This window comes from Sus scrofa, chromosome X (genome assembly GCF_054392235.1).
Source record: "Sus scrofa isolate SSC_HxYL_T2T_F1_AM1 chromosome X, Sscrofa_HxYL_maternal_Yorkshire_Landrace_v2.0, whole genome shotgun sequence".
Lineage (NCBI taxonomy): Eukaryota > Metazoa > Chordata > Mammalia > Artiodactyla > Suidae > Sus > Sus scrofa.
In genome coordinates this window covers 9,853,594-9,874,061 of record NC_139401.1, presented here as the reverse complement: position 1 = coordinate 9,874,061, position 20,468 = coordinate 9,853,594, and positions in this window count along the sequence as shown.

Here is a 20,468-nt window from a genome sequence, read left to right as displayed (position 1 = left end):
TCAACCTCTGAACAGCAGCCTTGGATTTCAGACCCAGGACCTTGCCATTGTTCCCAGTATTGACTGTGCCTCTGCTGCCCTCGTGTGGAGAAGTAGAAGAATGCGTCTGCATGGAGAGGAATTTATAGAATCCAGGCGGTTCTTTCCATGTTGATAGTACACAACTGCATTAAAAATTAACCCATGCTCATGATAGAAAACTGAAAGGACCCCGAAAAATACAAAGAAAGAAGAAAGTTAGCCATCATCTCCCTGTGCCAGTGGCTCAGGAACCTGAGTTCCTTGGCAGGGGAGATCAAGGATCAGGGTGCAGGCATTCTTTCAGTAGTAAGTCAAGATTTCTGCTCTTTGAGTGCGAACCTAGACGGTGGTTGTGCTGCTTGATTGCTGCTTTTTGATCTCTGTTTGAGCCTCTTTATTTCTACAGGTACCTAGTAGTTGCATCCCTGTTGAGAGACTTTGCTTGCTCCAAGTTCTTCTCTTCTGTTTTAGTTTTGTTTGCTGTGCTAAAAAATGTACATGTATATATTGCAATGAACATCATAGACATCATCTTGGTGAAATTACATAAAGATTTCTACAGCGTAACTTCCAAACAGAATCTTGCTCGAGGACTCCATGCATTTATACATATACTAGATCTTGTGCAGTTGTACCTAGAAAAGTGGTGGATTTGTGTGTAGTTCGTATCCAGCTGCATAATTGAAATTTCTGCTGGGCTGGACGTGGGCTCTTTTTAGGTGTAGATGCTGTTTAACAATTTAGCAACTTCATATCCCCTTGTAATTAGAGCCCACATAGAAGCTATACATTTTTGTCTTTGTCTGATTTGCTTACTCTGATCCTTTATAGCTTCATCTATATTGCTACAAATGTAAATTTTTTTGTTCTTTTCACGACTGAGTATTATTCCCTTATATATGTGTCCTTCTGGAACACTCTTATGTAACAGTGGTAATGATGAGTTTTTGAGTCTGGTTCCTTCTTTTCAGGGAATTCCTCTAATGCAGTGATTGACAAGTGGGGACGCCACGGTCATTGACAGGGTGCTTTGCTGGGGCTGATGGGGGAGCTCTTGTCATTTGTGAAAGCCCCACAGACGATTTGGAAATGACCCCGACCACACTAAGGCCAGGACCAAGTCCATTAGTGTTTAGCCTTTATTGTTTTGTTTTCTTAGAGCCACAGCCGTGGCATGTGAGATGCAGGACCAAAGCTGCATCTGGGACCTACACCAGGGCTCACAGCAACGCTGGATCCTTATCCCACTGAGGGAGGCCAGGGATCAAACCCATATCCTCACAGATTGTAGCTTGGTTTGTTATCACTGGGTCACAAATGGCAACTCCAGAAGGTACATGTTGTTAAACAAATTGTGTGCCTCTCATACCATTGTGTCTTAATCTACCCTTCACATCAAAATTCTCTTGAGCATTTCCCTGTGTCCATACGTTCTCTGACAGGGCGGATTTAAAAGGCAGCTCACTCGTGTCCCAGCCTGTGAACTCACTGTATGGTGCTGACCTGGTTTAAATCGCTCATTTCAGTGGTTCACTGGCCTTGAAAGTAGAAGAGCTTTCCCATGCATAGAATATACGTGAAAAGCTACATCACACCACCCTGTGCATCACTACTTTGAGTAGCATTGATCCACAGTATCATCTCTCCATGTGACAGCCTCACTGTGGTCGGAGGTGTGGCTTTAAAAGCCACATTATTCAATAACATCTATCTTCAAGGAACACTGAACTCCTGAAGCAGAATCTCTAATGGACTGCTTCCTGGCCTTCGTGTGGTGGGGCCATTTCTGAATCACCTATGGGCCTTTCACAAATGACTGGTGCTCCCCCCTCGGGCCCAGGAACCCAGCGCCTCCATGGACCTTGGCGTCCCCTCTAGGGGATAATGGCACTGGAGGCAATCCCCCAAAAGAATGGGCCATATTCTAAACTTCTTCATTGCCACTTGTACCATATGATTGTTCCTGAAGTAACTTAGACAATGAAATATTCCTCAACCAGAAAAAGGAACCAAAGATTGACATTTTCAGCCACATGGATGAACCTGGAGATGATCATACTCAGTGACGTAGCTCAGAGAAAGACCAAAACCAGATGATATCACTTGCATGTGGAATCGGATGAAAGTGATACAAGTGGATCATCACACTATGGGAAGAACGTCTAAGACAAAGAACCACGTGACATCACCAGTCATGGGGACTGTCATGAAAAATGATACAGAAGGTCTTCTTCCCAAGACTGAAACAGACTCGATGCTCTCGAAACTTAACTTAGGGTCACTAAAGGGGAAACACTCGGGGGAGGGATACATTGGGAGGTTGGGATTGGCACATACGCACTTGTATATACACAACCGATTGAGTCACAAAGACCCAGTGTACAGCCGATACAGGGGGATGGCCTATATGGGAAAATCTTCTGAAAACAAATGTGCACATGCCTATGTATAACTGACTCCCTTTGTGGCACACCTGAAACTCACACAACATTGTAATAAGTCCACTGGACTCCAAGAACATTGGTTTTTAGCAACTGATACAAAAGGACTTACTGACAAAACAGAAGACGACTCACAGATCTCCAAATCAAGCTAATGGCTTCCAACGGGGAAACGCATTGGGAGGGAGAAATGAGGGGTTTGGGATGAACATATACACACTACTCTATTTCACCTCGACAGCTATGGTGGGGGGATCCCCTGGGACTCCTTGGAATCTTTCCCTCTAGCATCCATGGGGATGTGGGTTCGATGCCTGTCCTCGCTCAGTGTGTCGGGGATCCAGGATTGCCATGAGCTGTGGTGAACTTCATAGATGTGGCTTGGATCTGGTGTGGCTGGAGCTGTGGCTTAAGCTGGCAGCTGTGGCTCCTCAGCTCTTAGCCTGGGAACTTCCATACGCCACAGGTGCATTCCGAACAAGGAAACACACACACACACACCTAGCAAGGACCTGCTGTAGTGCACAAGAAACCCTACTCAATGTTGTGTAACAAACTATATGGGAAAATAATGTAAAAAGGATTGATAGAGATGTGTACGTAAACAGAATCCCTGTGCTTAAATCTGAAATTAAGACAACATTGTTATAAATCAACTCTCTTCCAATATCTTTAAGCTGATAGAAATGACAAATTTTAAAAAGATTGTTCTGGAAGTTGTGGCCAGGGTGACGCTAATCAGGAGTCAGAGCAGTGAGGTCTACCTGTCCTAGAGAGGCCTGGACCTCAGGGTTCAGCTCAAGTGTTTCTACAGCTAAGAAAGGCCCTCTCCAGCCCAGCAGCCAATTCAGTTATGCGGCTGGATGCAAACGACACAAATATCCAGCAAATGTCTGGGCACAATGTGACACCCTCTGGTAAATTCATAAAGGCCTAGAGTCCTTGAGAAAGACTCTGTTTGGAGCTGACATTGTAGAAGTTTTTTGTAAATTCTCCAAGATAACCCGTGATGTTCATGGCCACATTTATTTTCATCACAGCAAACACAACAAAAGCAACACACAAAAGAAAGAACAGAAAACAAGCAAAGTGTCTGAAGAGGAGTCAAATTACGAGGTCCTTGTAAACATGAAGACACTTGAAAAGAGATAGACAAAGCAGGAATGAAAAGGCAAAAGCAAGGTCTGTCTAGGTGAGCCCTGTCACAGCAGAAAAGCTGACTGGATGCTGAAAGAATGCCTGCACCCTCATCTTCAATCTCCCCTGCCCAGGAACTCAGGCTCCTGAGCCAATGGGAAAGGGAGCTGCTGGGTAACTTTTCTCTTTCTTTGTAGTTTCCGGGGTTCTTTCAGCTTTCTATCGTGAGCAAGGATTAATGTTTAATGCTGTTGGAAAGAATACCTAAAGAACATGCAAAAAACATGCTGCCTTTTGTCAATTACACTTCAATGGAAGCATTCTTCTATGTGTCCACAGGAGGGCAGCATACGCCCAGTGAAGGCCAGAACAGCTTCCAGTGTTGGGTCTGAACTGGAAGGCTGCTGTTCAGAGGCTGATACTGTCTTGCTGCTTGTGCACATTATTCTTGAGCGTGTTCCTATTTCGGATAAATGCCTCTACATACATTGTAAACACCGATACAGAGGAGAAAACAGAAGTCAGCTGTCACCAGGGACAATCTGGCATGGATCTTCCTATTTACACAGGGGCTGAAAAGAAGCTACATGGCTTTCACCAAAGTCTGTGCCCCCAGTGCAAGTATAACCTCATCTACCTTTCATGTCAAATGTCCCCTGAGTGTTCCCCATTTGCCCTTCAGACAGGGTGGTGTTTATTTGTTATTGCTGTCTTTTTAGGGCTGCCCCTGTGACACACGGACGTTCCCAGGGAAGGGGTCAAATCAGAGCTGCAGCTGCAGGCCTGTGCCGCAGACCCAGCCACAGGGGATCCTAACTGTGTCTGTTACCTACCCCACAGCTCAAGGCAATCCCAGATCATGAACCCACTGAGTGGGGCCAGGGACCGAACCCACCTCCTCATGCCTGCCAGTCAGGTTCGTGACCACTGAGCCAGAAAAGAACTCCAAGCGTGTATTCCTTTGGAATGAGGTTGTGTAGGACCACCATGTAAAGAACACGCCTGGATTCTCCACATTCCTCTCCATGCAGAAGCATTCTTCTGTTTGTCCACAGGAGGGCAGCATGAGCACCGTCAATAGCAGGGACAATTACAAGGTACCAGGTCTGAAATTAAGGCTATTGTTGAGTAGTTGATTTTGACAGGCTGCTTGCACAAAGTATTGATGAGATGGTTTATTTTTTTCGGGTAAATTAATATACTTTGTAAAACGTTATACTGAGGAGAAAAGTCACCTATACTGAAGAATAATCTGACATTTACCTTCACATTTATCCATGTGATGAGAAATGGCAGCTGCATGTTTTTAAACAAAGTGTGCACCCCTCATACAATTGCGTCCTAATCTGCCTTTCACAACAAAAGTCACTTGAGAATTTCCCTGTCTCGCTAAGTTCTCTGACAGGGTGGTTTTCAATGGCAGCCGCATGTCCCGGCCTGAGATGTTATTTGACCATGCTGACCTAATCAAAAGAGGGACGAGGGCTTGGGAAAGGGAAGGAGCATTTAGGTCCTTGAGTGTGAATTGTAACGGTCCTTTTGGCTCTGTTTCTTTTGAGGTTTAACTGGTCCTCCCTGATGGAGTCTGGTTTTTCCATTTCTTTGGTGTCTGGAGCCCAGGGGGAACCTTGATGGGATGGTTGTGTGAGGTCCTCCGTTTGGTTTTCTCCCTCCAGTTTCGAGATACCACCTCACCCTCAGGAGGGAGGAGGGCGGACCCCAGCAGCCTGATGACAGCCACCTCCTAACTCAGGGCTGCTCTGCTCTGTTCGGTCCCCTACACGGGCAGGTGGACAGCACCCTGGTCACTTGGACCTCTGGGAACCAGGCAGCTGCCGTCAAGTCCAGACATGTCCCTGGCTGCTGCTTTGGCTGGAATGCAGTCTGTGTCTCTGACAGACTCACAGACAGAAAAAAAATCCTATGGTCAACAAAGGGCAAAAAAAGGGAGGGGAATTAGGATTATGGGATGAACAGACACTACGCCTTATCCAATAAACAACAAGGATGTGATGCCTGGCACAGAGAGCACTATTCCATTTCTTACAACAATCTAGAATGGAAGAGAATTATAAAAGATTAATAATATATACATATATGTGTGTAACTGAATACATTGCTGTACACCTGAAACTAACACAGTACTGTAAATCAGCTACACTTTAGAAAAAAAAAAATACATGTTCTAAAACTGATTGTGGAATCTCCTGCTGTGGTACAATGGGATTCGTGGCCTCTTGTGAGCTCGAGAACTTGGGTTCAGTCCTGGCCAGGCACAGTGGGTTAAGGATCTGGCATTTCCGTGACCTGTGGTGAAGTCTTCAGATGCGGCTCAGATCTGGAGTGGCTGTGCCTGTGGTGCAGGCCGGCAGCTATAGCTGCGATTCGACCTCCGGCCTGGAACTTCCGTATGCAGCGGGTGTGGCCCTAAAAAGACCCACACAAACACATACAAAAATGTAGCTACCTCTTTGCATCATATATATACAGGTGAAGATAAATGCCAGATTGTCCCTGATTGTAGGTGACCTGCCCGTTCTCCTCTCTATCAGTTTTTACAATGAATAGATAGACATTTATTTGAAAAGTAAACAATCTCATGAGTAATTTGTGCAGGAAGGATGTCAGAATCATCCACTGAACAGACTTCAGAACCTTGAAATTGCTTTTGCTCTTGACAGTGCTCATGCTGCCCTCCTGTGGACAAACCGAAGAATGCTTCTGCCTGGAGAGGAATGTCGAGAATCCAGGTGTGTTGCTGTTGCTGTTTTCACTGCTAAGTCACAGTCCATGGTATAAATGTAGGAGAGTTTAACTATGCATAGGTCAGAGAACAGTTTGGGTGTGTTCAGTTTTTCGGTGGACCTAAGTTTTCCTTTCTCTGGGATCAATGTCCAGGAACCTGTGGGTAACTGTGCCTTAACTCCCCTTCCCCTGTAACCTGCCTTCAGCGATCCAGGTCGTTTTTATTGTGGCTCACACAGCCTTGCATGTTCTCCAGGCAGCAGGGAGCCTAGACAATGAGAGTTTTGCCTGAGTCGTTGGCCAGGACTCGGAGTCAGCTGTGTCTAGCTAGAGCTGAGCTGCTTAATTCAGGGGGGAGAGGGTCCTGGCCCCTGCAACTGGGCATGCGCGAGGGCCCTTTGGCCCTTGCAGGGCCTGTAGCTTAGTTACGCCTGCGCACGACGAGGGGACCCCACCATTACCCAGCATCACTCTCGACTTCGCGCTCTCCGCGCTCCCTGCTCTCCAACCAACGGTTCAGAACGCGCTGCTGCTTGATCCGTTACCCCCGTGCCTCTGGGGAGGTGGGTCTGATGCCGGTTTTCCTGTCTCCTGGCTTGGCTGCTTTGGGAGGGACCCCTGTGTTGGCTGCGAACCTCGGCGTCTCAGCGTTTTGCTTTCCTGCGCGTCGTCGGGCAAACCAGCCTGGTTCGGGACCCCCCAGGCTGGGGCTGCTGGGCACACGGTGAGTGTATGGTCAGGTTTTTAAGACCCCGCCAGAGCATCTTCTGCAGGGGCTGTGCCCTTCTCGTTTCCTCCTCATGGTTGGAAGGTTGGGTTTCTCCGCATCCTCCTGAGCACTTGGCGCTGTCAGGGTTTTGTTTTTCATCTCGGCCTTTGTAGCAGGTGTGTGATGCCATGTCCTTGTGATTTTCTTTTGTGTTTCCCACACGGCCAGTGACGTTGCCGGTCATTCCATGTGTTTGTCATCGGTCTGTCCTCTTGAGTGAAATGTCTCTTGGTGTCGCCTGCCTGCTTCCCGGTTGGATGGTGCGGTTTCCCCTGTTGAGTTGTGAGCGTTTGCTTTCGTTTGGTCTCCCCTGTGGTGAAGGCTTGGGCTTGCCTCCCCAGCCTCCCTCAGCCTCCTTGGTACCCGAGGGAACCCAGATGTCGGTCAGGTCCCCATCCCTGCAGGGCTGGGCGTGTTTTGGGAAGGGAAAGCCAGCTCCTTCTCTTGCTCTGGGAAGCAACTCCCCATGACGGAAGGTCTGAGCTTCTGCCTCGTTAGGAATGTTCAAAGCAAGTCTGAACACACAGCAAGACCTCACTATCACACAGACCGAGCTTATGGAGGGAGAGACAAGGCTCGTGGTGAGAGAAGAACTGAACAGAGCACAAACCATGCACAGTGCCCGATGGCCTTCCTGGGCCCTGTCGGGTCCCACCATCCCCCATTCCCTCGGGAGCAGGATGGCCGAGGTGGGCCCTCCCGACCCCCTGGTTCCAGGCGGGCCTCCCAGGGGAGAGGAGAAGGCAGGGGGTTTGCTGAGGGCCCTGGCTCCCGCCTGCACCAGAGCTTAGCTCCTGGGAGGACAGCTGGCTTGAACTGGGCTCTGCTCACTCCTGTCCCATCCCAAACTGCGAAGTGCCTCCTCCTGCAGGCTAAGGGGTCCGCCAGCCCAGGTGTCGGGGGCACGTCCTGGCTGAGGCCCCCGAGTGTGTAGACACAGACTGCATTCCAGCCAAAGCAGCAGCCAGGACAGAGTCTGGACTTGAGGGCAGCTGCCTAGGTCCCCCATGGCCACATGACCATGACGCTGTCCACCTGCACGTGTAGGGCACGCAGCAGAGCAGAGGAGCCCTGAGTTAGGAGGCGGCTGTTGTGAGGCTGCTGGGGGCTGCCCTCCTGAGATGCAGCAAAATTCCCCAGGCCCAGGGGATGGCTCCCTGGGCCTTTCACCCTTTAAGGGGAGCACAGGAAGCAGAAGGCAGAGGGGCCTGGAGGTCTCTGGGAGCCCCCAGTTCTCTGTTCCTTATGCCCCCTCCGTCCAGCTCCTCAGGGTGCTCGCTGGCCCACCATCCACGCAGAAAGGCCCAGGAACCCAGGGAGAATGGTCACCCTCCCTGGCCTTGCTGCCTGAGGACCGAGGTGCTGAACATCGCCCTCTTCTGCCTGGTTTGGGCACTGAACCCTCCCGCCCAGCTTGCCCCCAATCTCTCCTTCCTTGGTAACTAGTCCTCCCAGGAAGCTCCCCTTAATTGCAGGGTTTGTGCTCGCCACGTGCTTCCTCTACAGAGCCTGCATGAATCAGACCTGGAATAAAATATCTGCGGATCAACAAGAAGGAGATAAAGAACCCATGCTGATAATAAGCAATGGCTTCCCATGGGAAATTCACAAAAGACAAACTGTGTTGCCACTGAGCTTGAAAAGATGCTTAACCTGGGACATGCTGAGAGGCAAGCCTCCTACCACGTGGAGGACATGAGGGAATGGACTCCGTCCCCACAGGCTGAATTTTAAACACGTAATTCAGGAGTGTGAGTCAGCACTAGGCAGCGGAGCTGAAGGGGATCCTCCTTTCCAGTTGGCCACTCCTTTCCTGGAATAAATGTGTTAATAATCAATAGTATATGTGTAGAAATTCTATGTTAATTTATACTAATCGTAGAGCAGTTGCAATGAACTGGGTCTCAATGAACAGGGGTACCTCTCAATCATGAGGCTAAATGGCACCTGTTCAGTTGAGAGATGATACTCCAGTTCATCAGCACTCGAAGTAGTGATGAATAGGGTGAGACGATATAGTTTTCCATGTGTATTTTATACATGAGAAATCTTTGCTACTTTAAAGACAGCTAAACCACGGAAATGACCAATTTAAGTCAGGTAAGCCCAGTACAGTGAGTTCACAGGCTGGGACACGAGGCTGCCTTTAAAATCCACCCTGTCAGAGAACTTAGGAAAACAGAGAAATGCTCAAGAGACATTTGATGTGAAAGGGAGATTAGGAAACAATGCATTGGGGGCGCACCCTTTGTTTAAAACCAGGTCGCTTCCTCTCTTTCACCCCATGTATAAATATGAGCATAAATGGCAGATTGCCCTGGTCATAGGTGACTTGTCTTTTCTCCTATATATCAGTTTTTTCAAATGACTATATAGTAATTTTTCTGGGAAAGAAGCAATCTAATGAATGATGTGGGCCAGCAGCATGTCAGTATCAACCACGGAACAGCAGCCTTCAATTTCAGACCCAACACCTTGAAAAGCTTGGTCCTGCTAATTGACTGTGCGAATGCTGCCCTCGTGTGGAGAAATAGAAGAATGCTCCTGCCTGTGGAGTAATGTATAAAATCCAGGCGTGTTCTTTGCATGTGGATGCTGCACAACTTCATTTAAAAGAAGACATGCCCATTATAGAAAACTAAAAGGATCCCAGAAATATAAAGAGAGAACAGAGTCACCCATAGTCTCACTTAACCATTGGCTCAGGAGCCTGAGTTTCTGGGCAGGGGAGATTCGTGATCAGGGTGCAGTGGTTCTTTCAGCAGTTAAGTCAACTTTTCTGCTCTTTGAGTGCTAACCTAGAACTTGGTTGTGCCACTTGATTCCTGCTTTGTTTATCTCTCTTCAAGCCTCTTCATTTTTACAAGTGCCTTGTAATTGGATCCCCGTCCAGAGACGTAGCTTGCTTCAGGGTCTTTCTTTTGTTTGTTGTTTTTGTATTGTTTGCCATGCTGAAAACAACAACAAAAATAAAACGTTGCAGTGAACATCATATATATCATCTTGGTGAAATGACATAAACATCCCTACAGTGTAAATTCCAGAGTCTTTCTCAAGGACTCCTTGCACTTAAAAATACACGAGATATCGTCAAATTGTCCTTCAGAAAGGGCATCTCTTGGTGCTTTTACAACAGTGCACGGACACTCATTCTCCAATCCCTGATCCTCCCATTGGAGGATGAATTCGGAATCATTCACCTTGTGGGTTGGCCTTTTGGCCATTTCCCAGGTAAGAAATCCCCTTGATGATTGCTTTGGTTTGCCTTTCTTTGATTAGCTGTGAGGTTCCACATTTCCCCTGTTTGTTGCTAATTTTTGTCTCTTGTAACGTTGCTTACATCATCCTTCTTCTATTGGGTTTGTCAACTTTTTTTAACTTCAGATTTTGAGCCCTGCATGGATTAGGTAATTCGGCCCCCTGTCATGTATGTTGCACATTTCTCAATTGCCATTTTCTAATCTTTGTTTTTTGATTTTCAATGTTTTGCCATGCAGGGATTTTACTTTATGACATAGAAAAAGTTGAAACTTTTCCCTTTTTAGATTTCGGAGAAAGATCACGTGAAATAAGAAACATGGATATGCTACAAAAACTAGGAAACTACAGAACCTGGTTGAAATGAAGGGGGAAGGGGTTAGCACAGTGAAGGACAATGTTGCAGATGGGGCTGGAGCCGGGAGCAAAACACATGAGTCAGCCTGAGGTTTGGTCATCCCTGGGAGTCCAAGGGGACGCATCTCTAGAGGTGTGTTAAGAAGACTCCAGGGCCCCAGCGGGTGCTCAAGGCCAAGACGAGGAGAGGGGCACACAGGTGAGGAGATGCTGCTGCCCAGATGCTTCCTCCCCAGGCCAGAGGGCAGCTGATGCTACTTCTATTATGGAAAACATAGTATGTGGATCCTGGAAACAAGACCGTGGTCAGTGTGTGGAGAAAGAAAAACTCAAAACCCCATTTAATTTCACCCGAGTGAATATTGTAGCCTATTTCTTCCCCATCTTTTTTCAGCTCGTATTTTTAAAGTTGGAATTATACTTCATATGCATTTTGGGTTTGTTGGTCTTTGCTCTGTGTTTTCCCCAACATTTTATTATAACAATCTCTGAATTTTCAGCTTGGTTGAAACATTTTGCAACTAACCCACCAAGAAACTACCATAACCATGTGATGCTCTTTCCTTTTCACCTATCTGTCCCTCCATCCAACAGTCGGTCCATCCTAGCCCTGGATGCCTTTTGTGGTAAACTGCCTACATCAGCAGGCATCTGCTTGAGTGTTTCAGCAAGCACTCTCTCAACCTGCCAGCTGTATCATTTAAAGAGTTTTTCTTTGTATGTGTACTTTACACACAGGGAAATGCACCCGTCTTGATATGTATGGGTCCCGCCCCCTTTTTTTTCATTTACCATTTTATCATAGGTAGTGTGCTTCGAGTCACATGAAGCCAGCACATGAACCCAGAAAGTTCAAAGACTCTGTGACTTGGAGCCTCCCCACCCTGGAGGATGGACTGTGTCCCTCTTGTTTTTGGCTCTTAGGAAAGTGGGGGGTTTCCTCAGACAGGTCCCTGCCCTTTTCATATGGAGCTCACTGCCAGGGAGTGGAGAGCTGGCTGCTTTTATGCCAGGACGGTGTTTGGATTCTCATTGCTGAGTCCCTACTGTAGGTACCAGAGAGGTGGTGGATTTGTGTGTAGTTAGTATCCAGCTGCCTGACTGAACTTTCTGCTGGGCTGGAAGTGCCCTCTTTTAGGAATAGAAGCAGTTTAGCTAAACACTGATTTCCATGCCTCTCTAGGATAATTATATGTCTTTTTTGTAACTCCAAGCTTCTGTCACCCAGGCTAGAAGTTCTGGAACAATCTTTCTTTAATTTTTTTTTTAAATTTTCATCTTTTCAAAATTACTGGAATAGAGTTGATGTATTACCGTGTTGTCTTAGTTTCAGGGGTAGAGCACCGGGATTCTTTTCCCCATGTGTTATTACAGAATATTGAATAGCGTTCATTATGCTCTACAGTAGGTCCTTGTTAGTTACCTGTCTTATGTATATTAGTGTGTTTATCTTAATCCCAGACTCCTGACTTATCCCTGACTCCCTATTTTCCCTTTGGTCACCCTTAGTTTAATTTTGAGACCGGTGAGCCTGTTTCAGTTTTGTGAATACGTTCTTTTGTATCATTTTTTCAAAAGCAAAGTTACTGGTGTAGAGTTGACTTACCGTGTTGGGTTCGTTTCAGCTGTACAGCAAAGTGAGTCAGTTAGCCACATCCATACATCCATTCTTTGCAGATTCTTTCCCATATAGGCCATCACAGAGGACTGAGTAGATTCCCTGTGCTGTTCAGTAGGTCTTTGTTACTTATCGATTCTGTATATGGTACTGTGTGTGTGCCAGTCCCAGACTCCCTGTTTATTCCTCCCCTGTCGTTTCCCCTTTTGTAACCTTAAGTTTGGTTTAGAAGTTTTGAGTCCGTTTCCATTTTGTGAATAAGTTGTTTTGTCTCCTTTTGAAATTGGAGTCCACGTATTAGTGGTCTCATGTGGTGTTTGTCTTACTTCTCTTCATATGATCATTTTATTTGTCACATTTTTTATGAGGCTCCACATGAAAGTGATATGGTATGGTTTTTGTCTTTACCTGACTTGCTTCCCTTAGTATGATCATCTCTAGGCTCATCCATCTTGCTGAAAATGGCTGTATTTCCATCTTTTTTGTGGCTGAAACATATTCCATTGTGTATGTGTACTTCCGGAAAAATCTTACATAACTATGGTAACGAAGAGTTTTTGAGTCTGGTTCCTTCTTCTTAGTGAATTCTTCTAATGCATTGATTAACAAGTAGGTGGTGGGGACTCCAGGGCCAGTGGAGGGGTGGTTTGCTGGGGCCAAGGGGGGAGCCCTTGTTCTTTGTTCAAGCCCCACAAATGATTCAGAAATGGCCTCTCCACACTAAGGCTAGGAAAAACTGCATTAGTGTTTCATTTTTTTTCAATATATAATCTTTTTAAGGCCACATCCGTGGCACGTGGAGGTTCCCAGACTGGGGATCAAATAAGAACTATAGGTGCCGAGCCATGCAACAGCCACAGCAATGCCAGGTCCGAGCCACCTCTGCAACCTACACCACTGCTCATGGGAATACCAGATCCTTAGGCCAGGGAGCGAGGTCAGGAATCGAACCCTCATCCTCATGGATACTGGTTGGGTTTATAACCACTGAGCTACAACACAAACACCCTCTAGTGTTCTACTTCTAAAGAGTTAAGTGTTTGTTTCAGATGGATGTCATTTTTTAAAATTCTTATTGTTATTATTATTATTATTATTTTGGTCTTTTGTGTGTGCGTGTCTCCTAGGACCGCACCCGCAGCATATGGAGCTTTCCAGGCTAGGGGTCTAATTGGAACTGTAGCCGCCAGCCTACACCACAGCCACAGCAACGGAGGATCTGAGTCTCACCTGCGACCTTTACCATAGCTCATGGCAATGCTGGATCCTTACCTGACTGAGCAAGGCCAGGGATCAGACCCTCAATCTCATGGTTCATAGGTGGATTTGTTAACCACTGAGCCATGACGGAACTCCCCTGAAATTTTTATCATTATAGTTGATTCACAATGTTCTCTGCATTTCTGTTGTACAGCAAAGTGACCCAGTCGTATGTATGTATATATACACTCTTCTGCTCATATCATCTTTCCTCATGTTCTGTCACAAGTGATTGGATAGAGTTCCCTGGGCTATACAGCAGGGCCTCCTGGCTTATCCATTCTAAATGTCATAGTTTGCATCTATTAACCCCAATCTCCCAGTCCATCCCACTCCCTCACACCTCCCGCCCGGCAACCACTAGTCTGTTCTCTATGTCTGTGATTCACTTTCTGTGGTACAGATAGGTTCCTCTGTGCCATATTTTGGATTCCGCATGTAAGTGATATTATGCGGTATTTGTGTTGCTATTTCACTTAGTATGAGAATCTCTAGGTCCATCCATGCTGCTGCAAATGGCATTAGTTGGGGTTTTTTATGGCTGAGTAGTATTCCATGATGTATGTGTTCCACTTCTCCTTAATCCATTCATCTGTTGATGGACCTTTCGGTTGTTTCCATGTCTTGGCTCTTGAGAATAGGGGTGCAGTGGACATAGGTTTGCATGTATCTTTTTGAATGAAAGATTTGTCCAGATACGTGCCCAGGAGTGGGATTACTGGATGGTATGGTTCGTCTATGTTTAGTTTTCTGAGGAACATCCATCCATACTGTTTTCCACAGTGGCTCTACCAATTTCCATTCCCACCAGCCATGAAGGAGGGTTCTCTTTTCTCCACACCCTCTGCAGCTTTTGTTATTTGAAGACTTATTAATGATGGCCACTTGATTGGTGTGAGGTGGTACCTCATTGTAGTTTTGATGTGCATTTCTGTAATAATCACTGATGTTGAACATTTTGTCATGTGCCTGTTGGCCATCCATCCGTCTTCTTTGGAGAAATGTCTCTCTAGATCTTCTGCCCATTTTTCACTTGGGCTTTTTGATTTTTTCTCTTGAGTTGTATGAGTTGTTTGCGTATTTTGGAGATCAAGCCCTTGTTGGTTGCTTCCTTTGCAACTATTTTCTCCTATTCCATAGGTTGCCTTTTCATTTTTTTTTTTGTTTGTTTGTTTGTTTTTTTAATGATTTCCTTTGCTGTGCAAAAGCTTGTGAGTTTGATTGGGTCCCATCGGTTTACTTTTGTTTTTCTATCTATTGCCTTGGGAGATGGACTTAACAAAAACATTTGTAACATTTGTACAGTCAATGTCAGAGAATGTGTTGCCTACGTTCTGGTCTAAAGTTTTAATGGTATCTTGTCTTATGTTTAAGTCTTTGAGCCATTTGGAGTTTCCTTTGGGGGCATGGTGTGAGGGTGGGTTCTAGTTTCACTGATTTGCATGCAGCTGTCCATTTTTCTCAGCACCCATTGCTGAAAGGACTATCTTTTCCCTGTGTTATATTCTTGCCTCCTTTGTCAAAAGATGAATTGACCCGGTGTCTGGGTTTATTTCTGGGTTATCTCTTCTGTTCCATCGGTCCATGTATCTGTTTTAGGACCAGTACCACACTGTCTTGATAACTGTAGCTTTGTAATATTATGTAAAGTCTGGGAGAGTTATGCCTCCTGCCGGTTTTTCCCCCTTCAGGATTGATGTGGCAGTTCTGGATCCTTTATGTTTCCACAGGAAATTTGGGGTTATTTCTTCTAGTTCTTTGAAAAATGTCATGGGTAATTTCATAGGGTTTGCATTGAATCTGTAAGATTGCTCTGGGTAGTATGGCCATTTAAACAGTATCCTTCAAGTCCAGGAGTGTGAAATATCTTTCCATTTCTTCGAATCCTGTTTCATTGCCTTGATTACTGTTTTATACCTCTCAGCATATAAATCTTTCAGCTCCTTGGTCAGGTTTATTCCGAGGTATTTAATTTTGGTGGGTGTAATGTTAAAAGGTATTGTATTTTTATAGTCCTTTTCTAGTATTTCATTGTTAGTGTACAGAAATGCAGCCTGCTTCTGACAGTTTGTCTTGTATGCTGCTACTTTGCTGATTTCGTTGGTCATTTCTAGTGGTTCTTGTGTGGCATCCTTAGGGTTTTCTGTCTATGGTATCATGTGATGTGCATAGAGTGAGGATTTGGCCTCTTCTCTTCCAATTTGGATCCCTTTTACTTCTTTTGTGTGTCTGATTGCTGTGGCTAGGACATCGCATGCTACGTTGAATAAAAGTGGTAAGTGTGGGCATCGTTGTCTTGTTGCAGAATTGAGCAGGAAGGAAGGCTTTCCGTTTTCTGTGGTGAGTGTTGTATTGGCTGTGGGTTTGTCATGAATGGCTCTGATTATGTTAAGGTATGTTCCCTCTTACCCCCTTTGGTAAGAGTTTTGGTCATGAATGAATGTTGGATTTTGTCAAATGCTTTTTCTGCGTCTATTGAGATGATCATGTGGTTTTTGACTGTTCTTTTGTTAATGTGGTGTATGATGTTGATGGATTTGCTTATGTTGAGCCATCTTTATGAAGCTGGGATGACTCCCACTTCGTCGTGGTGTATGATCTTTGTTATGTATTGTTGGCTTCGGTTGGCTAAAATTTTGTTGAGAATTTTTGTGTCTATATTCATCAAAGCTATTGGCCTCTAATTTTCTTTTTTGGTAGTATCGTTGCTTTTGGTATTAGGGTGATGGCGACTTCATAGAACGTCTTTGGGAGTGTTCCTTCTTCTTCAGTCTATTGGAAAAATTTAAGTTGTATGGGTCTAAGCTCTTCTTTGTATGTGTGGTAGAAATCACCAGTGAAGCCATCCAGTCCTGGACTTTTGTTTGTAGGGAGTGTTTTTATTACATCTCCAATTACATTACTAGTGATGGGTCTGGTCAAATGATCTATTTCTTCTTGATTCAGTTTTGGTGGGCTGTATGTCTCTAGAAAGTGGTCCATTTCTTCTAGGTAGTCAAATTCATTGATATCAACTTGTAGTATTCTCTTATGGTTTTTTGTATTTTCACAGTATCCATGGAGATTTCTCCTCTTTCATTTCTTCTGTTGTTATTTGGATTCTCTCTCTCTTCTTGGCGAAACTGTTGAGAAGTTTGCCGGTTTTGTTTACCCTTTCCAAGAACGAGCTCTTAATTTTATTAATTTCTTCTATTTTTTCATCTCTGTTGATTCCTCTCTGATCTTTAAGATTTCCTTCCTTCTGCTTACTTTAGGTTTTGTTTGTTCTTTTTTTTTATGCTTTTAGATGGTAGGTTAAATTTTGATTTGAGATTTTTTTTTTTTTTTGAGGCAAGCCTGTATTGCCTTGAAGTTCCCACCAAGCACTGCTTTTGTGGCATTTCATAGATTTTGAATGGTTGTGTTTTCATTATCATTTATCTCAAAGTATTTTTAATTTCTGTTTTAATTTTGTCATTGACCCCTTGGTTTTTAGCAGCGTGTGGTTCAGTCTCCATGTAGTCAGTTTTTCTCATTTCTTTTCCTGTGATTGATTTCTGATTTCATGCCATGGTGGTCAAAGAGGATGCTTGAAATATTTTCTATACGCTTGAATTTGTTGCATTTAGTTTTGTGCCCCAGTATGTGGTGGATCCTTGAGAATGGTCCATGTGCACTTGAAAGAATGTATGTTCCGATGTTTTTGGATGTAATGTCCTGAAAATGTCAATTACGTCTACGTTTTCTACTGTGTTATTTTAGGACCTCTGTTGCCTTATTGACTTTCTGTCTAAAGGATCTGTGCATTGATGTGAGTGGTGTGTGCTCTCACTATTATTGTATTCGCATCAATTTCTTCTTTTGTGTCTGTTAGTATTTGTCTTACGTGTCTGGGTGCTCCTGTATTAGGGATGTGTGTGTGTGTGTGTGTGTGTGTGTGTGTGTGTGTGTGTGTGTGTGTGTTTGTGTGTGTGTGTGTGTGTATGCGTATATATATGCACCACACCTATGGCATATGTAATTTCCCAGACTAGGGGGTCAAATTGAACCTACAGGTGCCAGCCTACACCACAGCCACAGCAATGTGGGATCCTGAGTCACATCTGCAACCTACACCACAGCTCATGGCATTGCCAGATCCTGAGTCCACTGAGTGGAGCCAGGGCTAGAACCCCCTCACGGATGCTAGTCAGGTTCATTTCCACTGAGCCACAACAGGAACTCTGAGGGGTGTATATATTGACAAATGTATGTATGTATGTATGTATGTATATATATGTCTATGTAATGTATATATGTGTGTATATATATAGTATATACGTGTGTGTGTATATATCTATGTGTATATATATATATATATATATCTTGAGTGGATCCTTTCATCCTTAAATAGTATCCTTCTTTGTCTTTCTTTATGGCCTTTGTTTTCAAGTCTAGTTTGTCTGATAGGAGTGTTGAAACTCCTGCTTTCCTGTCTTTTCCACCCCTTCACATTCAATTTATGGGTGTCCTTTGCCCTAAGGTGGGTCTCCTAAGGTAGGCAGCATATTGTAGGCTCTGGGTTTTTGTTTGTTTGTTTGTTTTTTCCTAATCCAGTCTGCCATTCTTTTGATGGGAGCATTCAGTCCATTGACATTTAAGGTAATTGTTGATAAGTATGTATTTATTGCCATTTTAATCCTTGTTTTCCAGTTGGTTCAGTGTTCCTCCTTTGTTCCTTTCTTTTTGGGGTTGGACGATTTCTTTTTCTCTTACGCTTGTGTTCTCTTCTTTTTAGTTTTTGTGAATGTATGTTTTGGTTTTGACTTGTGGTTGCCCTGTTTTTCAAGTATGTTAACCCTGGAGTTCCTGTCATGGCTCAGTGGTTAACAAACCCGACTAGTATCCATGAGGACACGGGTTTGATCCCTGGCCTCTCTCAGTGGGTGAAGGATCCAGCATTGCCGTGAGCTGTGGTGTAGGTGGCAGACATGCACGGATCCTGTGTTGCTGTGTCTGTGGTGTGGGCCGGCAGCTGTAGCTCTGATTGGACCCCTAGCCTGGGAACCTCCATATGCCATGGGTGTGGCCCTAAATAGACCAAAGACAAGAAAATAAATAAATGTATGTTAACCCCTTCCTATATCTACTTGCTTCCGCCTGATAGTCATATAGGCTCAAACACATTCTAGAAAAAGAGAAAAAGAGGTGAGATTTTCTTACTTTCCTTCCCCACATTTTATGATGTCAGTGTCCTTTTTTACATCCTCATGTTTATCCTTTAGCTCTTCCTTGTGTTTGTCATCACGTTTACAATAGTTGTTTCTTCCCTTTTAGATGTGTATAGTGGCTTATTTAAGTGATTGCTTTCCAGTTGTGATTTCTCCATCCAATGCTTCTTTCCTATTTAGAGGAGACCTTTCAGTATTTCTTTTAGAGTGGCCTTAGTATTGCTGACATCTTTTATTTTATTTTGGTGTTATTGGAGAAATTCCTTATTTCTTCTCTTTGAAATGGTATTTTTGCTGGGCAGAGTATTCTAGGCTGCAGATGTTTCCATTTTAGAATTTTAAGCCCATCTTGCCACTCTCTGCTGGCCTGTAGTGTTTCTGTAGAGAAGTCAGCTGATAGCCTCTGGGGGTTCCCTTATAGTGCACTCTTTGTTATTCTCTTGCTACCTTGAGAATCCTCTCCTTGTCTTAACTTGCACCGTTTTCATTTATTTATTTATTTTTAATTTTTTAATGAGGTTTTTATTTATTTTAATTTTTTTTTGAGTTTTAGCGATTTCGTGGGCTGCTCCCACGGCACATGGAGGCTCCCAGGCTAGGGATCTAATCGGAGCTGTAGCCACTGGCCTAAGCCAGAGCCACAGCAGCACGGGATCCAAGCCACGTCTGAATCCTACACCACAGCTCATGGCAACACCAGAGCCTTAACCTACTGAGCACGGCCAGGGATCTAACCTGCAACCTCATGGTTCCTAGTCAGATTCATTAACCACTGCGCCACAACAGGAACTCCAAGGCTTGTTATTATTATTAGTAGTAGTATTATTGTTATTATTATTGATGTGAGGTCTGATTTTGGTTTGGATGCTTGCTTTCCATAGGGGCTGGTCCATTGTAAGGCCTGTGCTTGCTTCCAGGAAGATGGAGGCAACAGACAATGGCTACAGCCAGTGCCTGGTTGCTGGGCCCTTCACAGTGGCCAGGACCCACAGGGAAGTGGCACAGGCTGCTTCTGGTTGCAGTGCCCTGGGAAGTGGCGGTGACCCTCAGGGAGGTGGAAGCCGTGCCTAGAGTCTTTGGCAGTGGCCACCACAAGATCGGTGTGTACTCCCAGGGAAGTGAGGGCAATGGGTGGCCCTCAGTTGCCATGACCCCTGAGGTGACTGGGGCCGCAGGTGGTGCCTGTCGACGGACCCCGAGTGGTGGCATGCCATGCCCACCTGTGGAGTCTGAGATGCCTGTGGCAAGTTTCCCCACCCCCCATAGCCTGTGCAGGAGATGTCCCTCCACCTGAGAGCCCACACAGGCACAGAGAAAGAGATTCCCATGCCAGCCACACCCCTCCTCCTATCGCCCTCCCCACCAAAGTGCTTTGCTTCTCCTGTGGGCCCAGATCTCCTCCTGGGTTCCTCAGCTGTGGTGCTCTGCTCCCCAGCCAGTGGAGCACCGTTCCCTAGCCCCTGAGGCTGTCCCTACACAGCCAACCCCAGTCCTCTCCCTGGAACTGACCTCTGGAGCCTGAGTCTCGGCTCCCAGCCCCTGCCCTGGTGTCTCAGGCTGTGGTGTCCCAGGAGGTAGTAGCCATGGTCTGTGTGACTCTCTTTCTGCTTTGCCTTCCCGAGTCTGGCTGCTGAGCTCTTCTCTTGGCCTTAGAGCTTCTCCTCCAGCTTGGC